We start from the raw sequence: 27,313 nt of genomic DNA, 5'->3' as shown, positions 1-27,313 counted from the left end.
GTCTGCCAAGGGACCATCCTCATACCATCCTTTAGTAGGAGACCATACAATGCATGGCTCTTCTTCCTTTTCTAAACCAGTGTTTCTCTTCTTGTCAATTTTCCTTGGTTCACTATAATGTACTGAATGTAGTTTGTGGGTCACTGGACTGGAAGGAGATCTATCCAGATTTGATAGAGAGACTCTACTCAGGTATCTTTGAATTTGGTACGCTGACTGGAAAACACTTTATGTTGCTGTCTCCAATGGGCTGAAGAAAATGTGAAGCAGAAGTGTAAGCTTAGCGATGGCCCTGAAGTGGGTAGTGGGAGCTGCTAGTGTACTTTGCTTTGTCTAAATTTTTTTTGGTAGGTGTAGGGATACACCCCTGCTGCTCTTCCTCTCTCCTCATTTTCCACTCCTGCCTGTTTTCCATATATTATCATGATAGAATAGTCTCTTTCTACAAGTTACATCAAGTTCAACTTTGTTTTATTGACATGTTCCTCATCATGCAACTTTTTCAATTCTCCCCTGATGTTAAAGGTGACTACATGACCAAGTTCTGATCAAAGACAGTAAGAACATGGATGATGTGTCTGTGTCTGGGTTTGGCCCATGCAGCTCTCCTCCTGAGACCGCTCTCTCTCTCTGTGCTCCTCCCCTGGCTGAATGCAGAGGACTCTGAGGGATTTGAAGCCCATCTCTCCTATCACATTTTAAGTCTGTTTCAGCATTTACATACATTCTTGCTCCTCAGAGCAGACGCTGCTTGAACTCACAGACCATGTTTTATGCTTCTCTCATCACCTTGGTACTCAGTAAGGCATGATACATAGTGGCTGTTCCATGTATCTTAATTGATTCACTGATTTCCTAGTGGAGCAGATGAAAGGCAACTGGGCAGCTTGAATATAAATCAGTCTCTTGGGTTGAGCTTTTGGCTCTCTGCAGAGGTCTCCAGCAGTACTTTGGGGTCCCTTCCAAGAAAAATTTTTGATCAGGAGAAAGTTACCATTTTTACTGGTTGACTCATGCAAAGCTAATCACCTACATATCCAGGAAATCCTGTGGGCGGTTTTGATTTTGTTGACTTTTAAACTTTGATGGTTCTAGAAGGAAGACAAATTTCCTGGGGAATTTGTTCATTTGTTTATTTAAAAATATTTATTTATTTGAAAGGCAGATATCAGAGAAAATAAGAAAAAGAGACAGAGACAAGGAGAGGGAGTGAGAGAGGTCTTATAATTGCTGGTTCAATTTCCAAATGGTGGTAACAATCAGGGCTGGGCCAGGCTGAAGTCAGGAGCCAGGAGTTTCATTCAGTCTCTTATGTGGGTGGCAGGGGCTCATACATTTGGGTCATCCTCCACTGCTTTTCTGGGCAGATTCACAGGAAGCTGGATATAGGAAGTGGAATAGCTTGGACTCCTAACAGCATCCATATGGAATGCTGGCATTGCAGCAACAGGTTAACTTGCTGAGCCACAAGGTTGGCACCCCTATATTTATTTATTTAAAGTCATTAGTAGAAATGTTTCTGGGTATGTACCCTTAGCCAAGGAGATTCCTTTTGACTTTATAGGAAAATTTCCTGTATGTATTGTGTTTTATAAAGAGTAACCTAATTTGCTTTTATCTTTGGGTAATTTATTTTTAAAATGTTTGTGGTAGGAGGAAAAATTTTTTAAGATTATTTTATTTCTATTTGAAAGGTAGACTTACAGAGTGAATGATATACACAGAGAGGTCTTCCACGCATTGATGCACTCCATGAATGGCTGCAATGGTCAAGCTAGACATGTCTGAAGTCAGGAATCAAGATCCTTCTTTGAGTCTCCCATGTGGATGCAGAGACCTAGGGACACAGATCCTCTTCTTCTTTTCCAGATCATCAGTAGGTAGTTTGAACTACTGGGACTCCAAGTGGCACCTATGTGGGATGCCTGTGCAACAGGCAGAGGCTTGCCAAACACTGGCCCAAAGCATCTTTTATAGCTAACTAGTTTATTCAGCATTAACTAAGCATCTATTAAATTACAAGTCAATGTGAAGCATGTCATACTGAATAGAATCATGTGTGAAATGAAAATAATCCTGATAAAAACAACAGTGTTAAGAGTACTTCACAAAGTTTGCAGAAAATAGGATTAATAAATAAGTTTTTCCCCAGCTGTAGGCAACTGCATAGATTGCCTTGTATCCAGGCAAGTTTTATATTATTGGGAGAAAAGCACCCAATAGCTGCATATTCTGGGCCTGGTTAATGCAGACTCTATGATAATTATACTAGTGTGCCAGCACAGTTTCCTGTTCTTTTTTTTTTTCTGTTAAGAAGATTTGGGGCAAAGGGGGAAGAATGCTTGGCACACTAATGTGGATTCACACCAGCCAGGGCCACCTGACTTCAATCACTACCTCCATGCACTTGAAGGTATCCCAGGAAACTAAGATGCATGGATCAGAAGATGGATTCTGGAGGGCTTCCCTGGATCTGGCCAAAGCACCTGTCAATGTGCACAACAGTCTGGGTTAGGGGTAGCCAGGCCAGGTTAGGTCACAACACTCTTCTTCCTTAAAGATTTATTTATTTTTATTGGAAAGTCAGATACATTCAGAGAGGAAGATCTGCCGTCCGATGATTCAGTCCCCAAGTGGCCGCAACAGCTAATACTGTTCCTATCCAAAGCCAGGAGCCAGGAATCAGGAGCCAGGAACTTCTTCTGGGTCTCCCACGTGTGTGCAGGGTTCCAAGGCTTTGGGGCATCCTCGACTGCTTTCCTAGGCCACAAGCAGGGAGCTGAATGGGAAGCAGGGCTGCCGGGATTAGAACTGATGCCCATATGGGATCCCGGCACATTTAAGGCAAGGACTTTAGCCACTAGGCTACAACACTGGGTCCAAAACACTCTTTTACAGAAAGGAGAGACAGATCTTGCATTTGCTGGTTTACTCCCCACATGGCTGCAATGACTAGAGCTGAGCCAACACAAAGTCAGGAGCCAGAAACTTCTTCTGTATCTTCTGCTTGCATCTAGGGACCCAAGGATTTGAGCCATCTTCTACTGCTTTTCCAGTCCATAAACAGGATGCTGGGTGGGAAGTGGAACAGCTGGACTATCTGCCTTCATTGAAGATAGAAAATTAGTCTGTTGAGCTATTGTGCCAGCTCCCAGCTTTCTCATCTTACCATACACTGATGATCTTTCGTGGCTCTACTCTTCTCCTACTGGATGGTATCATGTAAGAGCCTACTGGATGTGAAAGGATTGTATGCAATATGTAACCCAACAATGTGGACAATGATAAATCATGCAAGGCAGAGGAGCTGGAGGTAGCTAGCATGGCCAGATGAAGTGCCTCAAGGTATGTCAGCAGTTTGCTGTCATATTGAAATCACCTGGAAGATGTTTTAAAACTCTTGATACACAGGCCATACCAGGTCAGTTAACTCAGAATCCTGCAGGGATCTGACTGGATAGCTGTGATTATGAAAATTTACAGCTGATTCCAATACGCAGGCAAGGTTGAGAATCGTTACTGTAGTGGAAATTGTGCTGACCTGGGCTTTAGAAATATGGTTCAGAACCAAAGTTTTAACTGAATAGTGGGAAGTTTCATTGGGGACTGAACTACTTCTCCATGATTTTCCTTCTGAAGTAGGAATTCTGTCTGCCCTGGGCTGGTATGATGCCTTGGAAAATATACAGGAGGATCTGAAGAGTAATGTATTTCTTGACTTGAATTTACCCTTTACTGTAAGAAACTACTCACTCCATGAACTGCAGATTGCAGAGTTAATGGGATTTGAAAAGGGAAAATCCATTGAATAAGTCCTTGGAATGTAACACATTCCAAGGAATTCCTCCCCCCACCCCCAACAAAAAAAAAAAATCAGGTCCATTGAATACAGTTCCTAAGCATATTCCACACTGCTACCCAGCCTAGGGAGGCCTGAGCATCTCAACAATCACCCTTCTGCATGACCTCCTTGTTCTTTCTGGATTGAGAGCAAATGGATCAACAGAGGTAGCTAACAAAGAGTGGGAATGAACTTGGGCATTGTGTCATTTGATGTTGTGTTATGGTTTGCCTTTGTCTAGTTAATTAGTCAAGCACAGAGTAGTAAAAGGGAATTCATGTCTGGCATTCTGGTTAGTGATTGAAATACTGGTTTGGTCTTTTATGACACACTAACTAGCCATGAGGGCTAGTCCAAGTTTGGGTGTTTTTAGAAGACATGATCAAATCCAAGTATATTTACTATGAATATGCTAAGCTTGTGGAGCACTTAACACTGTTAGTTCACTAGCTCCTATTACTAGGCTTCATTTACTTGACTTGCCTAAAGGAAAAGACATTGATCTAGTGAATGTAAATGGTGCTTAATAGGAAGGGGACGCTGGACAAAAGAGAAAGAAAAACGATAAGTAGTGAAGGCAGACCTATTGAAATACTTTACAGGGGAATGTGGGAGACTGGATAGCTATTTAATGAGATTTTCAATCCTACCTCCCGATTATAAAAGTAATACCTGCTCATCATAAGAATTGCGAATGCAGAATAACATTAACACAAAGTCAAAATAACGGGCCTGGCGCTGTGGCCTAGTGGCTAAAGTCATTGGCTTGAACATGCCAGGATCCCATATGGGCATCAGTTCTAATCCTGGTAGCCCTGCTTCCCATTCAGCTCCCTGCTTGTGACCTGGAAGAGCAGTCGAGGATGGCTAAAGCCTTGGGACCCTGCACACACGTGGGAGACCCAGAAGAGGATCTGGCTCCTGGCTTTGGATAGGCACAGCATTAGCTGTTGCAGCCACCTGGGGACTGAATCATAGGAGGGAAGATCTTCCTCTCTGTCTTTCCTCCTCTCTGAATATATCTGACTTTCCAATAAAAATAAATAAATCTTTTAAAAAAAGTCAAAATAAAATCATCCTCTAGGACCTGGTGTGATAGCCTAGAGGCAAAGTCCTCTCAAATTTAAACAAACAAAAATAAATAAATAAAGTCATTTCAAATTTAAGTAAATAAACAAGTATGTAATAAACAGATCAGAGGATGATATTTTAAAAGATTTGTTTATTATTTTTATTGGAATGTCAGATCTACAGAGAGAAGTAGAACAAAGACCTTTTATCTACTGGTTCACTCCCCAAGTGGCTGCAACAGTGGAAGTTGATTTGATCTGAAGCCAGAAGCTTCTTTCAGATCTCCCATGTGGATGAAGGGTCCCAAGGATTTGGGCCATTCTCTGTTACCTTCCCTGGCCATAAACAGGGAGCTGGCTGGGAAGTAGAGCAACCAGGACATGAACTGCTTCACATATGGGATCCCAGGCTTGCAAGGTAACGATATTGCCATTAACCCATTGCACCAGGCATGAGATCTCCTTTTCTTATAAGGACACCAATCCTGTTAAGCAGGAATTAACCTCAGAATCTCATTCAACCTTCCATCACTTCAATGATCCTGTCTTCAGGCACCTTTGCATGAGGGTTAGAGTTGTATTGGGGGCACTCTTTCAATTTGTAATAGGAAGAGTTATTTTTTGCACAATGGAGGGTAATAGCAGTTTATGTCAGCCCTGGTACTAAGGGTGTTTTCCATAGCATGTGGATGACAGCATGGAGATAAACTAAAAACCAAATTCCAGATTTTGGCAATGGCTGGTAGGGTATAAGCTTAGCTTGAGCCTAAGATTAGTGGAAGGAAAGATTGATTTCCTACCTGATTCTAAAGATTTTCAGGAGAGTGAAGAAGAGTAGAAGAGAGGGAGAGAAAAAAAGATATCAAGAAAATGATTAATGGTTCCCACTGCAAATACATGGAATGTCTAGACTTGGCCCACAGTAGAGCAGGAGTCGGGAATTCAACACAGGTCTCCTATGCAGATGACAGGAACTGCTTTAGCCATCATAACTGCCTCCCAGGGAATGCCCTGTGGGAAGTTAGAGTCAGAAAACAGAGTTAGGCATTGAACCTAGGTATTCCTATTTGAGAATCAGGTGAGTTAACTAGGCTAGATACCTGTTCTCAAAGCAAGGGGAGATTTAAGAAAGTACATTGAAAAGAGAGATTGGGGCAAAGCTATAGAGTCTCAAAGAGCAGAGTTAGAATGTTTTATTTGATTTGGGAGGATAGGCAAGGGATGCTAATGTTTTTGAGATGAGGAATGACATGGGCCCAAAGTATACTGCAGAAAAAAATCTGCTGCTGAAAGATGGGCTGTGTGCTGGAAGGTCGAAGAGTCCTGCAAGCCAGTTTGCACTGGATAAAAGAAGGCACCTCTGGAGAGAGCAGGTGTGTTTGTCAGGAGCACTTACATCAGAACCGGGTGCCTGGGTTGAATCTGACTGTGTCACCTACGTAGCTTCTAGGAGAATAATTTCTCTGGGTTTGGGTTCTTTGAAGTAATATTGACTGATAAAGCATTAGGAGTATTAGATGGATCAACATATGTTTGGTGCTCAGGAACATATCTGCCAAGTAGTGCCACATCACTTTTCATTTATATAAAGATACTTTAGAAAGTTCATGGAAATACGAAACCTAAAAAGTATGTTCATCTTGGTTTAAAAATAATCAGAAATTCATGCAGACTTTCTTCATAATACGAGATTTTCATGATTTTTTGGAGTTCTCTCATATGTATGAATCTTAATAAACTTCAAAAATAAAGCAGTCTCTTTATTCCATTTTCTATGAACTTTTTGAAGTACTCTGTAGAGTGAATATAGAAAAGTACTAAAGAGAAGAAAAAAATCCCAATCAGTACTCTTTTCTTGATTAACTTAAATTTTTTAACTTAATGACTCCGAAGGTTTCCATTACATTTATATCTCAAGCTTTCTCTTGTAAACAATTAGATTTCCTCACAGCCTGCTTCACTCTGCCTGTCCTAGCCTTGCCAAAATAAACCCAAGTGCCCTAGCAGTATTCAGATTGCCTATAAGCAATCAATAAATCCTTTATGTCTAAGGACACAGCTGTTCTCAAAGTTTACATCTGGATAAGCAAGATATGTAAATACAAAGTCAGTACTAAAAATGGTAAAAATCTCATTTTTCTGTATTCATTTGAACAACCAGACTGTGATGAACCAAAACACTCTAAAATCTGCACAGGAATCTAAACATACACTTGAAGCATACAAAAGAAGCCCACAGGGCAATATTTTTGTGATTCAAAACATTGTCAGGTGGAAATTCTTTTACTAAGTTTTCAAAGGCACACAGAATCATATTTTTGTGTATCTAATGCAGTGTGCTGTGTTGCTTGGTGAGTGGTATTTGGATTCAGTTGGAGTTAGTCTATGTTTTGGATGAATTATGTAAAATCCCTAAATCTTATGTTTTGTAAACATAAGAAAAGAAGTGATTCCAATGGATGGGAAAAGTTGTTCCAAATTGGGAAAATGGGAAATCAGAGCCAGATGGAAATGTGTTGGAAGGCTTAAAAGTGCTATCGCTGTGAACAGTAAGCTTACATCCTTTTTTTGAGTCTTGAAGTAAAGCAAGACCTTATTTCTGATTCCTGAAAATTGAAGTAGGTGTCTTTTACTTGGGAGGGAGATGTATTCATTTATCTATTATTTCCTCAAATATTATTATTGTGAATTCACTGTGCCAAATGCTGGCATATCTAATTTTTGAAATCTGATTTTCTAGGAAGATCCAGCTGGAAGGAACTGTATACAATTTAACCCCAAGGACTTATAGATGGGGAAATGGTGACTGAGCTCCAGTCAGTATTAAAACTAGGGCTAGATTAGGACCAGAGTTACAGTTCCCTGGCCTCATCCCAGTGTCCTGTTTGTCACATCACACTGAGGCTCTTAGGCATTTCTTACATTAGTCTTTGTCCAAAGCGGGGGACGACAATGAAAGGCTGGACCACCAAGCCATCGGAGATGATGAGGAGTGTATCATTGGACATCTCCCAGGCAAGAAGGCCTCTCCCTGCTGCCTGTGGCAGAGGATGCCTTGCATATGCTTTTGTTGCCAGTTAAGTTGGGGGAAGGATTATGAGTTTGTATCTATTATACTTGAGATCTTCATCAATTATAGCAAATGGCTGAAAAAGTGAAGTATTTGAGTACAAATAGAGCTAGATTCTAATTTCTCTGTGGTAATTCACAGCTATTTATGTTTTGCTATGCCTTCCTCCATAAATCTCAGGTCTTATTTACAACTGCAAATCGGGTGCATTCATATTTCTTAACAGAGAGCCGTTGCTGTGATGTGCTGTGGTGGCGGGTGTGTGTGGATATCAGGGTCTGAGGACCTTGAAGTGATCAGGTATTTGTATAAACAATAAAATACTAAACAAATGGAAGTAAACAATTAGATATTAGCAATTTTATTGTTATTATCATGGTGTGGTTTGGATACAAAATAGCTCCTGCTGCAGGGAGCATTTAATCGAGCAGGTGAGGGAGACAAATTCATAAAAATCTCACCAAAGGGAGGCTTCTGATAAACATTTTTATGAAAACATCTGAGAAACTTGAAATGGGGAACAAGGGAGACTACCTTTCTTCCTGTTCTCAATCATGCTGTATTTCCTCTGGAAGCTAGAATTGAATACATGTTTTCAACAAAGAAGAAAGTTAATGGATTGGATGTGAGAATTTGTTTTAGGTGAAGGGAACAGTTTGGGAAAAGGTTCAATGAAAATTGAGTCATTTGTTTCCGACTCTGCAATTGTTAATATGATAATTCCCACTATCCTGTGCTAAGGGAGCCAAAAAAAAAAAAAAAAACACCACGTTTTTGTTGAAATTTAAAGGGAAAAAAGATGAGGATGTGGGATGTGACTTCTACCGCTGAAAACAGGCAGCTGTGAATGTGGTTCATTTAGATGGGCAATGTTTTATGATGCTGCCACTTCTGATAAGAAGAGCAGGGCCTAAACAACATAAAATGTTGATGTTATGAAACATTCCCTGGGAATTAACATCAATAGAGATGAATAGGGTTTTAAGGTAATTAATGCCAACCTGCCTCTGTGCTGTCATTTATTGTAGAACAGACAAAAGCAATTCAATTGGCATTTTGGAGTAAGCCCACATAGTTTTAGTTAATGGGTTAACGATTTTAGGAACAACAACACAAAAGTAGTGCAATGGGATTCACAAAGGGCTGGAAGCTGGATTCTAAAATTACAGAAGATGCTTTGCATAACTGGATCAGGAGGAAGAAACCATAGATGCTTGTTCTCCTTTCTGACCCCCCTTTACCTGGATACTTAGGAAATTCTTGTGCTGCATTTAAGAAATTATGTGATTTGGGGTTGAGCCTTGGGCTGCAATCTGGAAAAATTATTAAAAGGGGCGCAGAAAACTATAAAGTTGAACTGGACTTGACAATCCATATCTACCCTACAGAATACCTGGCACATATATATGTGAGCTGTGTGTAACTCTTGCTACATTTGGTTATGTGGATGCGAGTACCTTTGGAATTGAAACAAGCAAAATTGTGCAGTAGATGGCATTTTCTCTGATATTCTCCTTTCTACTTCTTTTTCCTTGTTACCTTCATTCAGGAAATGTTTGCTAAGTGGATACTGTGCTCCAAGTACTGTTTTGGGTGTGCAGAATACAGGCATGTGTAGGACAGAGCTCTATTGATGAAAGACCCAGGAGGACTGTTTGAGAACACAAGAACATCATGATTATGTATGAATTATCTCAGTGACACAAAGGAATTTTCATATCAGGAAATCTACTAATGTAACAGTATTGATATTATGTTATATATTTAATTTAACAGAAGCAGGATAGCTACCAAATAAAAATTTACAAATGTCCCAAATGGGAGGTCTTATTTTTTAGGCCAAATTCCCACTATCTAAGTATCTTTATTTAAAGAAGAAACTTCATGGATAAACACACGCAAATGCACACACACTTTACACAAGATCACAAAGGCTGTTATCACTATTAGTTAATTTAGCTACAGAACATAATTATGATAATAAAATATGTAACACAAAGATATAGTAATGCAAAAGTTTGAGGTGATACAATTCTTTTTAGAAACAAATACAAACTTTTACACTTTTTTGTTTTGAACTACCACAAGTAGTTATGAATAAAAGATTATCTACAACAACTAATATTATTTTACTCATCAATAGCAAATAAGTAAAATATATCCATAATTTATAATAAAAATTTAAATATAAATACCTTAATCTAATAACCTACAAGATCATTTTGGAAACATTATCATCTCTAACAAGAGGCACACAAGAGTATCTGAATAAATGTAGATAAACCATGTTCATGGATGGGAATATAATATTTGAAATATGTCCACTTTACCTAAATTAAAATAAATAATACATGGAAATAAAAAATGTTTTTAGATAAATGCGAGATGCTGAGACTGAAATATATTTTGGAAAATAAAAGCTTAGCAGAAAATGACTGTTCTGGATACAAAAAAATGGAAGAGAATATTTTTCTTACCCTGTATTGCTGCATAAAACAATGCAATGTGTCACAAGAAAAGACAGAATGATGAGACAGATGAAAGAGCCATAAACAATGCCACGTGGGATAAGGCAGGAAGTTAAGCTGATTGTTTGGATTTGCTTTATTAAGTACCACCATAAGCCTATTTTGTTCTCAGATGTCTTCTAGCTTGGATTATAAATTATATTATGTTGTAACATTAATAGATGGATAATAAATTGGTGGAGGAAAGATGCATATAACTGATAAAACTTGCTTAATTTAGAGATAAAAAGAAAACTCGATAAAATTTCTAATACATTAAACATGTGAAATAATTAATATAAATGTAAAATAAATTAGAAATCAGTAAAAAGAATTGGCAAACATATTGGCAATTTTGGAATGGGAAATGATACCTTGAATAAGTGCTCCTGAATTTAAGATTTATTTTTTTTATTATTTTTTATTGGAAAGGCAGATATACAGAGAGGAGAGACAGACAGGAAGATCTTCCGTCCGATGATTCACTCCCCAAGTGAGCGCAACGGCCGATGCTATGCCGGTCCGAAGCCAGGAGCCTCTTCCGGGTCTCCCACGCGGGTGTAGGGTCCCAAAGCTTTGGGCCGTCCTTGACTGCTTTCCCAGGCCACAGGCAGGGAGCTGGAAGGGAAGCGGGGCTGCCGGGATTAGAACCAGTGCCCATATGGGATCCCGGGCGTGCAAGGCGAGGACCTTAACCACTTGTGCCACCGTGCTGGGCCCCTGAATTTAAAACTATAGTGGAAAATATAGAAGATCTGACTATATAAAAATTAAAATTTCTCTTAATGAAAGACATTGCAGACAAAAGTAACAGATGGGCACCAGCCTGGGAGAAGATAATTGCAACATAAAAACTGACAAGGGATTAATATCTAGAATAATTAATCAACTCTTGGAAATCAATAAGAGAAAGTGGAATTGGCAAAGAATATGAATAGTTAATTCACAGAAGGGGAAGCCCAAATTGCCTCCGTGGTCATGAGGTGATCCCCAACACCACAAATAATCAAAGAAATCCAAATTAAAACCACAATGAGACTCATTTTCTATCCACCATATTGATAAACATTACAAAGTCAGATGGTGCCATTGTTGACACAGATATAAGAATCCTTATTCATTGCTCCTGGGAACATAAAGCAGGGAGCTATTCTGGAGTACTGTCTCCAAGGGAAGCAAGTACATGAGTAACTCAGGATCAGGAATCACTCTCCTGACTCTGACCCTGGAGAAAGACTCAGGGCCATGGGTGCCATTTACAAGGACAGTAAGGGAATTGCCTTTTGGGTGGGGAGAGTTTCTCTATGGAAACATGCAGAGAGAAGCAGGGCACAGAAGAGGCAGTGCCACTTCTCTGTAACTACAGGCTTAATATTTGAATCTTCAATTTGAAGGAAGCAGGGACTGTTGCATTCCACTGCAGTTTTACAACATTATTAGTTCACCCCATCCTTGGTACTGTCCTTAACTTCTATACCCTGTTATGAAATTATCTGGGAAGTTAGTTATCCAAAAGGTGTTCTGGACTCATTGGAGCATTCAAACTGGTGGACATCAGCATGGATATAGGCAAGGCTTTAACAAAGCAAAGGAATAACAATCTCTTTGGTGTTTCAGTGACAGCAAAAATAAGCAAAATTTGTGGCATCATGGAGTGAAGGTAATTACAGGTTCTAATCAGTTCTGAAGCCTCCACTCTGTGTAATGCCAAGGAAGCAGCGGTACAAGGGATCATGGGAGTGAATGTGTGTACTGAGAGTCGAAGAATTTTTGCCAATTTAGCAAAATCCCAGTTGGGTATTTTTTGGGGTGGATGGATTTCATATGTTCTATTTTTTTTACTTAAATTTTTCTTTCTAAATTTTTGACAGTTTTTACATGGTTCATTGATACAGTTCTGAGAATATAATGCTCTTCTCTTGTAATCTAGTTATATATATAAGAATTCCAATTTTGAACGCCAAGTTACTGAGGAAGAACGTGAACTTGTTTTCCTATTATTTTTCCAAGGTCAAGAAAATAGGCAAAGCTGCACTGACTCTGATATCTCCCTTTCACACCAGATGTTTTGATTTTTCAAAGAGACATGTTATGTTAGAACTGGAGGAAATCTCCAGGTTAGCTAATCACACCTAATGTGCTAGGGAATTCTCCCTATCAACAATTATTCCCTCCATGTGCTGCTGGAACTGGGCCATGAATGCACTGCTTGAAGACATAAGATTCCATCCTCAGTAGGCTGGTGGAAGCTCTCTCTGATGGAGATTGTGATTGGAAATCTGCCTCCGGTCCACCCTGGGTCAGGTGAGAGCTGTGGAACCTAGTCTCACTCTGAATCTGAGAACTTGAAAATCGTATGTTCAGCAAGCTTGCCATCACTGTGGAATCTTCTCTGTGGTGGCTGAATGAAATGAATTTCAATGATACTAAATTAATTCTAGTCAAAATTGAACAGACATTTTTTGCAGAAGGTGAAGAAAATGAAATATTGGACATTTACCATTCTCCAATTATCTCAATTATTTTAGGAATTCCCAGAGGAATAGTTTATTGGTTCACAGATAAGCCTTCTCAGTCTCTGCCAAAAAGTTTGCTTCCCTCATAGGAATGTCACTGTCAACTGCTGTTGCTGTACTCCTTGGGCAGCGCCAACAGAGTTAAAGTTTCTGGCTTCTGTTGGTTTCAAAACATAACCTCAGACCTCTGCTTTACTTCCTGCTGTGGTTAAGACTCTTGGCATCCATCAGAGGAATCACAAATCTATTTTGTCCAGCATTAAAATTTTGTTCTGCTAAAAATGGTACTGTATGAGGGGTTGGCTGATATCTTCTGCATTGGGGACAATCCCTTCCTCCTGCCTTTGTGTCATGGTCTCTTACACTGGTTTCACAGTGTCAGAACCACTTCCTCTCAAAGCCTTATAGAAACAAGGCGTGAAACAACCTCTTCAGAATGCGTTCTTTACTTAGGCTGGATGTAAGTATTTCTGACCTGAGCTGATAAGTGATCTCTGCTCTGTCCTAGAGGCTATTTACCTGGCATAAGACAACGCTTCCTTAAATTTGGTGAATTTCCAAGGAGCTCCTCAATCCTGGATCCCTTCCACAGGTCTTCTGGACTTTGACTTGCCTCAATTCTAGATTGAGATGAACTACAGTTCAGGCTAAAGTTCCTTTATACATTATGCAAACAGCATTACAGCTCTTGCTGTGATGGGAGAAAACAGGAATAAGAGACTACTTGAAATACAGATGGATTGCAGGCATTTAAGAACATTAATAGATGCCTCTGATTCCTTTCCCTTTTCTTCTCCCATATTTCTTCTCTCCTCTTAAGTTAAAGAGGGACTCACGTTTCCCTAGAAATAGAAGTCATTCACAAGCTAACATCTTACTCAGTGTGGTCCTGTGTTCTGTAAATGAGCAAAAGACCCAAGAAGGAAACTAAAAACTGTTTGAGTTGTAGAAGGGAAAATATAGCAGTGGAGCTAAGAATTTGAACTTTGAAATCAGTCTCAAGTTCAGATCTCAGCTCTGCCTTGTTTCTAGTTGCATTGTATTTTAGTTATATGTTTAAACAGTTTCAGTCTTACTTTTCTTATCTGTAAAGTAAGAAAGGCAGTAGAATATAGTTCACAGGACTGTTGAGAAGAATAAGTAGTACATGTTATGCAGCATTCAATGTACGGGAGATGCCATCTTTAGGTAGCACACCAAAAACACACCTGGGAAGAGGCAAGGCAAATCTGACTTTAAATTTGTACTTCTGGGTGGAGAGGTGGAAGCAACATTCTTGTTCTTAGCACTTTGCTCAAAGCCAACAATCTTCTGCCAAATTGCCTGGTGTTGGGGCCCTCTGGTGGCAGAAGAAACTATAATTTCATTTGGCAACCTGAACTTATGATTTAGTTTCAAATGGAGTGAACATTTGTGGAAAAACCCAGAAGATTCTGGAGCTGCCCTGCACAGAGGCCTCTGATTCACGTGCTTGAGCCGTCTGTTTACTTCCTCAGGTTGTTAAATGTCAAATACAAAACCAGACACAAATCCCAAGCCTCACCTAATAATTTGGATTCTGAAGTAAAAATCAACTTTCCTTCCCATTACCTTGGCGTCCTTCTGACTAATTTATGCCAACTCAGAAGCTTCTTTCTGAATTAATGACCTTCTCCATAAACAAAGTATATTTTCTCCTAGGTCAAGACCAGTCAAGTCCTTCAGAAGATCTAGGCATTGACAATGTCAAATACCCTCACCTTTAGCGGATTTTTTAAAAAGTCTAAACCTTAAAGGAAATTGTTGGAAATTCAAAAAATAAAATTTCCCCTCTATTGACAAGTTTGATCTTCTTCTGATCTCTTAGGAATGGATTTCATTCCAAATTCTCTTTCTCTTTTTGGGTTGTGCTTACCTTCCTAGTTTCTTAGCGTGCGTTTTTATTACCCTCTTGGATCATCCCGGTTTGCTAGGCATATAATAAGTTGTGATGCAGAATGAATATGATTATTAATAGTCTATTATGTCTGAAATGTTGGAATTCATAGCTTGCTAGTTGTCATATCTTGAAAGCCTTACACCAATCTGGATTTGTTTTATGTTTTTAACAAGCTTTAAAGGTTTATTTTTCTTGGAAAGACAGATTTACAGAGAGGAGGAGAGACAGAAAGATCTTCCATTTGCTGGTTCACTCCTCAAATGGTTGTAACAGCTGGAGCTGAGCCAATCAGAAGTCAGGAGCCAGGACTCTCTTCTGGGTCTCCTATATGGCCACAGGATCCCAAGGCTGTGGACATCCTCAACTGCTTTCTACACTATCAGCAATGAGCTGGATGGGAAATGGGTCAACCATGACACAAACTGATGTCCCAATTGGATGCTGGTGTTTGCAGATGAAGGATTAGCCAATTGAGCCATACCAACACCTTTATAATGTTTAAAGAAATATTTATTTACATTATATATTTGAAAGGCAAAGAGAAAGAAAGATCCAGAGATTTTCCTTCCATTGGTTAAATTCACTAAACCATGTGTTAGATGGGGATGGAGTGGAGTGAGCCAGGATCCTGGAACTGAATTGGAATCCCTCACATAGGTGGCAGGGAGTTAAGTGCTTCGGCCAGTGGGCTACTGCCTCACAATGTGCACATTAACAGGGAGCTGTTAGCAGAAACAGAATAGCTTGAACTCAGAGGAATTCTGAAAGGAGATGTGGTGTTCGAGATGCTATCTTAACCACTGTACCAAACCCCTGCCTGTAATGTTTTCTCAGTGAAGAACAAGGAGGAATGTAGCAGCTTATGCTTATAGAAGAGTAAATAAAATACTAAAGATGTGATGTAAACCCAGGGTAAGCATGAAGCATGTGTAAGAGTAAACTCTCCCACATAGGTCTTTGGGTTTTCTGATTTTTTTTTTTTTTTAAGATAAGCAGAGAAATCTTTCACCAACTTAGAATGTGTGAGGAAGATGTTAAGTATAACCTATCAAGAACATAACAGATAACTTATAGACAATAGACTCGAATCAGCATTAGTCAGTAGCAAAACTATAAGGATATACAGGGCGAATCAAGAGCGATCCTGACAGCCTCTTAAGAGGAGGTCATATGCACAGAGCAGAAGAGGACCCAGAGTGGAAAGGAAGACAGGAAGAGGCTTGTATCCCAACCCTGGAGACTCCCAGATCCTCACCAAGGACTATCAGTACGGGCACCAAGGACTATATCCCAACTGCCAAGGAGACCATGGGGAATTGGTTTGCCCTTTTAGGCCAAGAACTCTGAGGTCTTCCACTCCCTTTTGGAACTCCCACATGGGATGGAAGAAGCCCAGATCCTTCCTCAAAGGAGCTAATGTCATCAGAACAATGGCCAGGAGCTCTGAGCAGTCCTCAGAAACCAAAGAACAGTAAACTTCTTTCGGGACTTGGGAGAGGAGCTTTCTCTGGTCCTTACTTAGTTCCAACCTTGGATCCCCACCCTCTCTTGCAATGACCAGCAGGGTTGCTCTGGAGCCACCCCACCCCCCCAAAAAAAATTTGATCAGATAGACAGAGACCAATAAGGAAAGCTTAGAACTAGACAGGATATGTACACCCTGGACTCACATATATCTTACTAGGTAGAATACAAATATTAGTTACTCCTCGCTAAGGTATTGAAGATTTCTCTGCACACCCCTGCTAAAACTGTTCTGCGTCTCAATTGCTAACATATGGCTAGTTACAGTTATAAGCCAGATTGGACTATCCTAAAATTCACCAAGTTCAGTAACAATCATGCTTCAATACTATAAGCAGCTAAATATAAAAATGGAAATAGACACGAGACAACTGAAGAGTACCCTATAACCATTTTAAGGTGTATAGCAGACGGTTCTGTATAAACTAAAATTGAAATGTCAATGAAGTAGTCACAGAATATGGTTAAGAACTTGCATTTTCTAACGTATTGGTCACTCAATACCATCTCAATTAACTTCATGTTGTTGTAAATTGTTGTTAATGATATTTTGTGGCTTTTCATTGGAGGGGATGATATTCTGCCAGCTCTACTTTCAGACCAGGGATGGTCTCCCAAGGAAACTGTTGAATTTATTTGGACAATAAGATGCTGGACTCTATACATGGTTCATGCTCGCAATGAAGGAATCATGACTGGATTTGAACCTTAATACTGCAACAGTGCCGAGAAATCCAACATGGGGGAAGGGCATGAATGGCATCCTATGAAACTGTCATAAAATGAAATCAAATAAATGGGAAAATTATTTTATTTTTATTGGACAGTCAGATATACAGAGAAGAGGAGAGACAAAGAGGAATATCTTCCATCTGCTGGTTCATTCCCCAAGTGGCCACAATGTCTAGAGCTGAGCCAATCTGCAACCAGGAGTTAGGAGCCTCTGCCAGGTCTCCCAGTTGGTCCCAAGGTTTTTGGTTGTCCTCAACTTATTTCCCAGGCCACAAGCAGGAATCTGGCTCCAAAGTGGGACTGCTAGGATTAGAATTGGCACCCATATGGGATCCCAGCGCATACAAGGTGAGGACTTGAGCTGCCAGGCTATCACGCTGGGCCCATGTGATTGTTTCTTTATGTTGTATCTCTGCAGTGTAGACTGCTGGAAGACATACTTGCTCTAAAGCCATTCTAACTTCATATTACCTTTTTAATATCACGATTAAGTGATTCTTGGTAGGAGATCAGAGAGAACACACCATACACAAAACACACACACACCAAACCAAACCAAACCAAGAAATATGGTAAATCTGAAACATACAATATTGACTCAAACATAGAGTGTAATTGTATGTGTTTTTATAAGCATAAAATTATTTCACCGGAAGAATAAAATGGAAGCTATACAGATACAAGTTGCAGGTTTAAGGAATCCTGTAAAGACAGAACTGGGAAGTAGTGGTGACAGTAGTGTAAGGAAACTTTCAACACTATCACTGACTTTCTTGGTGACCTCATGCAAGAAAGTTCTCTTGATCTCATTTCTCCACCAGAAAATGGCAACGTTATACTACATATCATGAGGCCATGAGGCCCTTTATAGCACTTGACCTTCTGTGGCATTAAATGTTCTTTTTCATGTTTTCTCTCCAGGTGGAAGAATACTTGGTGAATCCACTGAGAAGTAGACTGTCACCACAATCCATTTTGTGAGTAACTCTGTTGAAGGTTTCTGGGCTTGTATATACTGAGAGTGTGCCATTTACCGCTTAATTTGCGCACTGCAATGGCTCTGGCAGTCTATGACATCCACTCTTTTGAATTGAAGGGCATGGTGACATTGGCATTCTACCTCAGTTAGTGGTTGCATCACCTTTTATAACTAGTTGTTGGGTCGTGATCCAAAGATGGCTACTGACTGTAGTCTACGTTTCATAATATAAGGATGCCATTTTGAGAAGCGACTTATTAATGAAGGAGAATGTTGGGTCTCTTGAAATAATGAAGCCTTTGAAAGACAAGTACCGTTTACAAAATTTGAGTTCTACTCTGTGATGAGACTTAAATAAGGAACTTGATTTTTTTTCATGTTTTATTTTTATATGCGACAATCCAGTATCAATTAGGTTGATTCCTGGTATGTGGTATCTGTCTCCTACAATGGTAAGGCAAATAGCCAGTAGGTATTTGAAAAATGAATGAATGGATCTTGTTGTTTCAAATCAGTCCATGTCCTCCAAGACCAATTTAAAGTGAGAGAGAAGATATGTGTTTAAATTAATACAAGGTAAATTGCAACCTATGTATGCTATAAGAAAAAAATTAAGTCAACTAGCACAAAAATTTCAGAGCTGAAGAGATTAGATGGAATTAAGAAAAGGAAAGAATTTGTACTGAGGAAGAGTAGCAGAAAGAAGGAAGAGGGAAGAGGATATCGAGGTTATCCGGTGTGTAAGTAGGGACAAAGATGGATCATGGTGTGCAGAAAAGCATGGACTAGGAAGCATGAATGGGGAAGAAATTTGAAAAGTCAGTTGATGAGGGAAGACATTGTGTGGTTAATTTGGACTTCTCTAGAAAACATAGAGTTGCTAGATGATTTTGGGAAAGAATGTGCTATGATCAGAATTCATTCATTTAAACATATGAAGTATAATATAAAGACTCACAGCATTATATTTTTATGTCACAGTAGTGATTTATTTTTTTGGAATCTAATGCTTACGCTGGGTGAAGAAAATGAATCCTTTGAAGAGGCCAGAATATTCATTGATATGAAGAATTTATTAAATGCTTCCTATTATTTGTTAAAGTCTATGTATTTTTTAAAAATTATTATACAAAGATAAATATTCCAAATGACAAGCATTGTATTTCATTCCTTAGAACACCAAAGGATTACCCAAGCAATTTTGATGTTATTATCAATATAGATGCAATCTGATTTTTTTCTGGTGTTTTTTGTATTGTTTTCCATCACTTTTTTTCTTTTTATTTCGTTTTATGACACAGTTTCTTAGACTCTGAGATTCCCCGATTGCCTCCCCATACCCTTCGCCCATGTTAAATTCTTCCACATTGTTGCAGTAGTACAGTTTATATCCAGTCATGGTTCCTTCATTGCGAGCATGAACCATGTATAGAGTCCAGCATCTTATTGTCCAAATAAATTCAACAGTTTCCTTGGGAGACCATCCCTGGTCTGAAAGTAGAGCTGGCAGAATATCATCCCCTCCAATGAAAAGCCACAAAATATCATTAACAACAATTTACAACATCATGAAGTTAATTGAGATGGTATTGAGTGACCAATACGTTAGAAAATGCAAGTTCTTAACCATATTCTGTGACTACTTCATTGACATTTCAATTTTAGTTTATACAGAACCGTCTGCTATACACCTTAAAATGGTTATAGGGTACTCTTCAGTTGTCTCGTGTCTATTTCCATTTTTATATTTAGCTGCTTATAGTATTGAAGCATGATTGTTACTGAACTTGGTGAATTTTAGGATAGTCCAATCTGGCTTATAACTGTAACTAGCCATATGTTAGCAATTGAGACGCAGAACAGTTTTAGCAGGGGTGTGCAGAGAAATCTTCAATACCTTAGCGAGGAGTAACTAATATTTGTATTCTACCTAGTAAGATATATGTGAGTCCAGGGTGTACATATCCTGTCTAGTTCTAAGCTTTCCTTATTGGTCTCTGTCTATCTGATCAAATTTTTTTTGGGGGGGTGGGGTGGCTCCAGAGCAACCCTGCTGGTCATTGCAAGAGAGGGTGGGGATCCAAGGTTGGAACTAAGTAAGGACCAGAGAAAGCTCCTCTCCCAAGTCCCGAAAGAAGTTTACTGTTCTTTGGTTTCTGAGGACTGCTCAGAGCTCCTGGCCATTGTTCTGATGACATTAGCTCCTTTGAGGAAGGATCTGGGCTTCTTCCATCCCATGTGGGAGTTCCAAAAGGGATGGAAGACCTCAGAGTTCTTGGCCTAAAAGGGCAAACCAATTCCCCACGGTCTCCTTGGCAGTTGGGATATAGTCCTTGGTGCCCGTACTGATAGTCCTTGGTGAGGATCTGGGAGTCTCCAGGGTTGGGATACAAGCCTCTTCCTGTCTTCCTTCTCCACTCTGGGTCCTCTCCGCCCCCCGCCCTTCCCATCACTCTCTGCATATGAACTCCTGTTAAGAGGCTCTTGGATGCCACTGTATGTCTTTATAGTGTTAATGCAGATTTGAGTCTGCTGTGTGTAAGTTACCTGTTATGTTCTTGATAGATTATGCTTAATATCTTCCTTATACACTTAAAGAAGTTGGAAGATTTTCTCCTCTTCTGACCCATTAAGGAATAACATAGGGTATGAAAAGCATATAAGGGGCCTGGTGCAGTAGCATAATGGTTTAAGACCTTGTTTTGAGCGCTCTGGGATCCCAGATGGGGGCTGGTTCTGATCCTGACAGCTCTGCTTCCCATCCAGCTCTCTGCTTCCGGCCTGTGAAGGCAGTTGAGGATGGCCCAGAGCTTAGGGATCCTGCATCCACATGGAAGAGCCCAGGGAGGCTCCTGGCTTCAGATTGGTTCAGCTTTAGCCATTGTGGCCGCTTGGGGAGTGAACCATTGGACTGAAGATCTTCCTCCCTGTCTCTCCTCCTTCTGTATATCTGCCTTTCTAATAAAAATAAATAAATGTTTTTTTTAGAAAAAGCATATCAGGCTTTTTAGATCTTTGATATAGATCATGAGATGCAATCTAATTGTTAACTGCATAACACTCTGTTGCAAGAATTACAGTATATGGGTCCTCGCCTTGTATGCGTCGCGATTCCATATGGCTGCAGGTTCTCATCCCTGTGGCCCCACTTGTCATCCAGATTTCTTCTTGTGGTCAGGAAATACAGTTGAGGATGGCCCAAAGCTTTGGGACCCTGCCCTTGTGTGAGAAACATGAAGCGGCTCCTTTCTCCTGACTTTGGATTGGCCCAGCTCCAGTCATTGCAGCTGCTTGGGGAGTGACCCATCAGATGGAAGATCTTTCTCTCTGTCTCTCCTCCTCTTTGTAAATCCACCTTTCCAATAAAAATAAATAAATCTTTAAAAAAAGGACTGCAGCATATTCATCAATACTAATTATTTTGTGGTTGATACTCAATCCTAGTAGAAGTGAAGGCCTATAAGTTGCAAAATATACTCTTCCAAATAGTATGATCATAATTTATAGTTTGTAATCCAGTACAAGCAGAAAAAAAGCAGATATTGAAATTAGATGTTTGGATTCAATTTTGACTGCCAATCAGTTAATGAAAACTGGAATTGGTGGCTAAATTTCTCTGAATTTCTGTGTGGAATGAAAAAATTTCTGTATGGTGCCGTGTAGAATGGAAAGGTATCTGTATAGTGCATGGAAAGGTATTGACAAGAAAAAAAAACTGGCTACCTGCAGCTACTGCAGGTATTATTGTTCCCATACATTGTTCCTAGGTCATATTTGCACACAGTAAAACATAATTTTGTAACAACTGAGACAGTGTTGGTTTTATGGGTATGTTGTGTCACATACCCATAAAGCAACAAGAACAGTGGTAGAATGGACAAGCCTGGGGAGGATTAGACTGGAGGATGAGAGAATCTGCTGCCAAGGCTTGGGACTGGGAAGGCTATGATTTACAGTCAAGGGTTCAGTATCAACACAAAGCTCAGGAGGGCCTGGGTGTGGAAACTAAAGCCTGAGTGGGAGGATGACTGCAGCAGGAAGATATTCAGTAGTGGGGAAGGCAGGACATAGAATGGGTGTCTGTGAGTGGCAAGAGCTCCTAAAAAAGTAAAGGTAAAGCTCTCATCTGACTTTTGGGATCCTTGGATAAGACATAAGATGAGGGGACCAGAAACTTGGGAAAACTGAGGAAGAGCTCAATGGAATTCTTGATTGTTGAGCATTTTTTTCCCTGAATATACTGAGAGTAATGTTGATATAATTTAATTTCAGAGTCCACTGACTGTTAGCTTAAGATTATTGGTAAGTTCTTAGCTTTCTTATGCCCAGCTTGTTTTGGATTCAGAGAATACAAAGGCAGCTCATTAAGGTTGGTAATCGGAGTTGTTTTAATTTTCCTACAAATATCCAGCGATTAGACTTTATGTCACTAAGGCCGCTTCCAGGAAGAGCCTGCAGTGCAAAGGACCAAAACAGCAAGTATTTCACAGTAGTGTTTGATTTAGAGAATAAACGGGTAAAATGGGAGAGTGACAGATGTAGTAGAGCATGGAAGTCACAGTGGCTATGTAAACAAGGAAATCAGACACACATCACCTACTGGAGGATCTCTTAAAATCAATCCTGAACCAAGAAGGAATTGCTGTCAGTAGTCCGTAGTGATAGCAAGCAGATTCTCAGCCGTCTTCATGCTAAGACATGGAGACATTTACTGATGAAGAGAATATGGTCCTCCCAGACCCTTTGAGAGGTTGCTAGGATACCACACTACTGCAACATGTTGTACTCTGTACACAAGCGCTTGATGTATGGAGCTGTCTACACTGAGAGCTACCACTGAGTATGCTTGAGAGAGTTCTCTCCCCATTGGTGGTACAATGCCACAGTTCCTGCATGTAGGCCTCTGAGACACCTGCAGACATTGCCAATATAAATTACTGCTGAAGATGCTATACCTGGAATGCACCTGCCTGAAACCTAAGCCAGTGTCACCTCAAATGAACACACCACAGAGGAAAACCTTTTATTATGCATGGCACCTTATAAAATTAAAGAGGCACTTTTTCCACCAGATACACAAATAACACGCAGGGTTGCAATAAATGACTCCTTCAGAAGGAACACAATACCTCTGACGACAGAACCCAAGGGAATAGAAGTTGCTTGACAAAGAATTCAAAAGGGTAATTTTAATGAAACGTGAAAAGATATAACAACACACATAGAACTGATCCAATGACATTAGGATGACAATTTATATGAATCAGAAAATCAGAGGTAAAGATTATTAAAAAGAAGCATTGTGAAATCTTGTTGATAAATATTGCATTCATGAAATAGAAATACAGTTGAAAGCAGAACTGAACAGGCAGAGGAAAAATTTCTGAATTTGAATACAGGTGGTTTGAAACTGCAGACAAAAAAAATGTTGAGAAGAATAAAGAAAGCTTTCAAGAGTTAAAGGACAATAATCAGCAAACATTTATGCTATAAAAAGAGAAGGAAAAGTTACAGAAAGCCTATTCAGTGAAGTAATTGCTGAAAATTTCTCATATATCAGGAAAGATATGGATATAAATATCCAGGAAGTGCAAATGACTCCTGGTCAATTTGATCAAAAGATGTATTTTAGGGTCTGATGTTGTGGCATAGCAGACATACCACATGGCTGCTGGTTTGTGTCTTGTTGCTTTGTGATCCTGCTCCCGACTAGTGCATCTAGAAAAGCAGTTGACATATACTTGGGAGTCCCGGATGAAGCTTCTTGCTAGCTCTGACCATTGTGGCCATTTGGGAAGAGAACCAGGCGATAGCAGATCTCTCTCATTCTCTTTCTCTCTGTAACTCTTTCAAATAAAAGAACAAGTCCTTAAAATATCCTTTTCATGGTTTAGGTAGCAAAGTTGCTGAGCACATAAATGAAATTTGTAAAATAGCAGTAGAAAAGTTCAAATCACACATAAAGAATTTTTCATTTGATTGATGGTGGCAAACTTTTCAGCAAAATCTTGTATAACAGAAAAGAAAGTGAAAGTATCAAGGGATCGAGGCTTGGTATGACAAGGGGAAAATTGAGGTTATTCATTAACTACAAACCAGCCACATAAGAAATACTAATTGGTTTTTACACTGGAAATAAAAAGATGACCATCATGAGAATGAAAATATAAAATTCAAAAGCAGACAAGATTAAAAAATGAGAGGAGATAATTAAACACTAAAATGTAGAAAGATACCATATAAGGATTAACTTGAGAGGAAGAAAAATAAGGATATAGAAAACATCCAGGAAAAGGTAACAGAGAGGCAAGGGTATATACTTATTAGTAGCAATATTGAAAAGAAATGGATGAAGTTGTCTAATATAGGCAGACCAAATGAATGAATAAAGTCATACTGAGAGTTTTGTTTCCTATAAAAAATTAATTTCATCAGTAAAAATACTTATACACTGAAGCTTAAGAGATTGACAAAGATGGACCACAAAATTGGGAATCCAAAGTGAACAGGGGTAGCTATGACTGCATGTAATTGAAAAATGTACTTTCATTCAGAACCTGTAAAAAAAGACCAAAGGGCCACTATATTATGATAATGGATGAATTCAACAAGAGCAAGTGACAATTACAAATATACATGCACACAGTACTGGAATAAGCATTTATGAAAGCAGACTTTATTATATCTAAAAGGATAGAGAGTCTGTAATACGACAGCATTAAAGAAGAGTCATTCAGATAAAAGTATCAACAATAAAATGCTGGGAACAAGTCATACTTCAGACCAACTGGAATAAGCATTCCAGAACACTTCACCCAACAGTTCACAATGCAGATTCCTCTCGACAGCAATTCTCTAGGCTAGACCACAGGTGAGATCTTAGCACTTAAAACATATATTGATATCATACCACATATCTCCTCTGAAAATAATGGACTAAGACTAGAAAAGCAAAATGATTTTTAGAAATTATACAAATATATGGCAATTAAACAATATTCCCATAAAAAACTAAAGGACCAATGAAACTTTCAAATGATAAATTAGAATATTCTTGAAAAGAAAATGAAAACTTAATGCATCAAAATGTTTGGAACATAGAAAGCAATATTGAAAAAGAAGTTAAAACAGTAAGTGTTTATATAAAGTAATAGATTTCTAGTAAACAACATACTGATGTAGCACAAGGAACTTGAAGAAGCAAGAACAAGCAAAGGAAAATTATGAGACTAAAGAAATAACAAGAATCAGAAAAGAGGTAAATGAAATAGAGACTGAAATACCAAAGATTAGCAAAGTAAAGAATGCATTTTTAAAAAAAGAATGCATTTTTGAAAACATGATTATATTTGGCAAAATTTTAAATAGACTGTCTAAGGTATGGATTCAGTCTAAATATGCATCAAAAGAATAAAGAAAATATGAATACAAAGAATGGAATATTATTCAGCAATAAGCAGTGTGACAGAACATTAGGCTAATTGGAATAAGTTAAAGGAAGACAAACACCTCATTTTCATAAATACTAAAGACAAATTTTATATCAAATAAATCAAGACTATAATAATGGTTTCTAAAACATGGGAGAAATATTGAGGAGGGAAAGAGGATGGTTACTATGTGTCTGGGTATAGTTGGACAAGGAGAATAACTTCCAATGTCCCAAATATGGAAGAATATAATTAGCAAAAATTTTTAAAAGTTAGATTTTAAATAGCTGGTAAAGTGAAATTTGAATATTTATAACACAGAGAAATATATATCAGAAACCATAAACCTTCCAGTTGCCCAGATATAATCATTGCATAGTGTACACAGGACTGTAGGCCAGTGAAAAAATCAAAACACCTGGGAAAAATATCTGAAGAGGGAGAGGTAATAGCTCTTTTTAAGTAGATATTTGGGGAAAAATTGCTGACTTAAGCTGTAGGGAATATGTAGTGAATTCTTCAAGTCAAGTGTCAAACAGGAAATACAGTGAATGGAAAAAATCTATCTTACAAGTGAGGGAAAAATCAAAAGATTGCTTAATAGAAATTTAATATTGAGATTTTAGGTGTTCTATAAAAACTCTGATTTATTTTAAAATGCTTATGAGAATAAAACTATTTTCTATTATGCCTTTCTGTAGTGGAAACTACTCAAGTAAAAAAACATTTAATTTCTGTATATTAATGAACTTTTTCAGCTGTACCCAACACTCCACCAACTCAGATCCTTACTATAAAAAGAATACAAGAACAATCTTCTTTCAACATAGAGGGAGAAAGGAGAAATAGTGGAACCTCAAAAGCCCTTGTTTGAGGCAGAGAAAGATCTGAAAATAAGGTCATTTGATACTTGTAATGAAAACAAAGAAAAACATTCATTTTCCAAAGGCTAAATAGATGCATAAAAAGCAATATCAAAGTAAGAGACCTGATATTTTTATTGGCCAAGAAATACACACACTCACAGAGCCACACATAAAATTAACTACCTATATTTACATGAACATGTTTAGTTGAACTAAAGTATATTTCAACTAAAATCTTTCCTGAGGATTAGTAAATAGAGTTTTTCATGTGTGTATGAAAATCTGAAGTAGGAGCTAGTTTTCCCAAGGTTATCAGTTGGTTAGTAGAAATGACTTATTTCTCCCAGTGTAAAGGTTTTGCTGCTTTTCTCCTAGCATTTTCTCAATGCTCCTCCTTTTTCCTGAAAACCTAATATTTCTTGCTTAGATTGGGATTTCCAGAAATAAATCCCAAGGAGACAATCCATCTGGAACAGAATTTTAAGGATGTATTTCCAGGAACAACCGGTAAGGTAGTAAGTTAGTGGTATCCAGAGAGACTTCTAAGTTGGGGACCACCACCAAGCAAGGTCCCAAAGGTGAAGTCAGTGCCTGCTTCATGGCAGAGCCTCGGGGAGAGCAGAGATAGCCCTGTGGGGTTTTGCCAGTTCTGTCACAGAGCAGCTAGAGCACTCCTGTCGCTCACCCACCAGTCATTTGGTAAAGGCCTTTGTCCGTCTCTCCTGATCAGGACTGAGCTGGAGCTGAGAGGACATGAAGTGCCAGTGCACCAGACTGCTTGAGTAGGCAAATGTGTTTTGGCCAACAAAGAGACAGCGAGTGCTGGCTGTCAGGAGTAAATATTTTCTTGAGGCTGTTTA

The sequence above is a fragment of the Ochotona curzoniae genome, unplaced genomic scaffold (genome assembly GCF_017591425.1).
Source record: "Ochotona curzoniae isolate NIBS_2020 unplaced genomic scaffold, NIBS_Ocur_1.0 scaffold_2587, whole genome shotgun sequence".
Lineage (NCBI taxonomy): Eukaryota > Metazoa > Chordata > Mammalia > Lagomorpha > Ochotonidae > Ochotona > Ochotona curzoniae.
Note: the sequence above shows the minus strand (reverse complement) of the source record.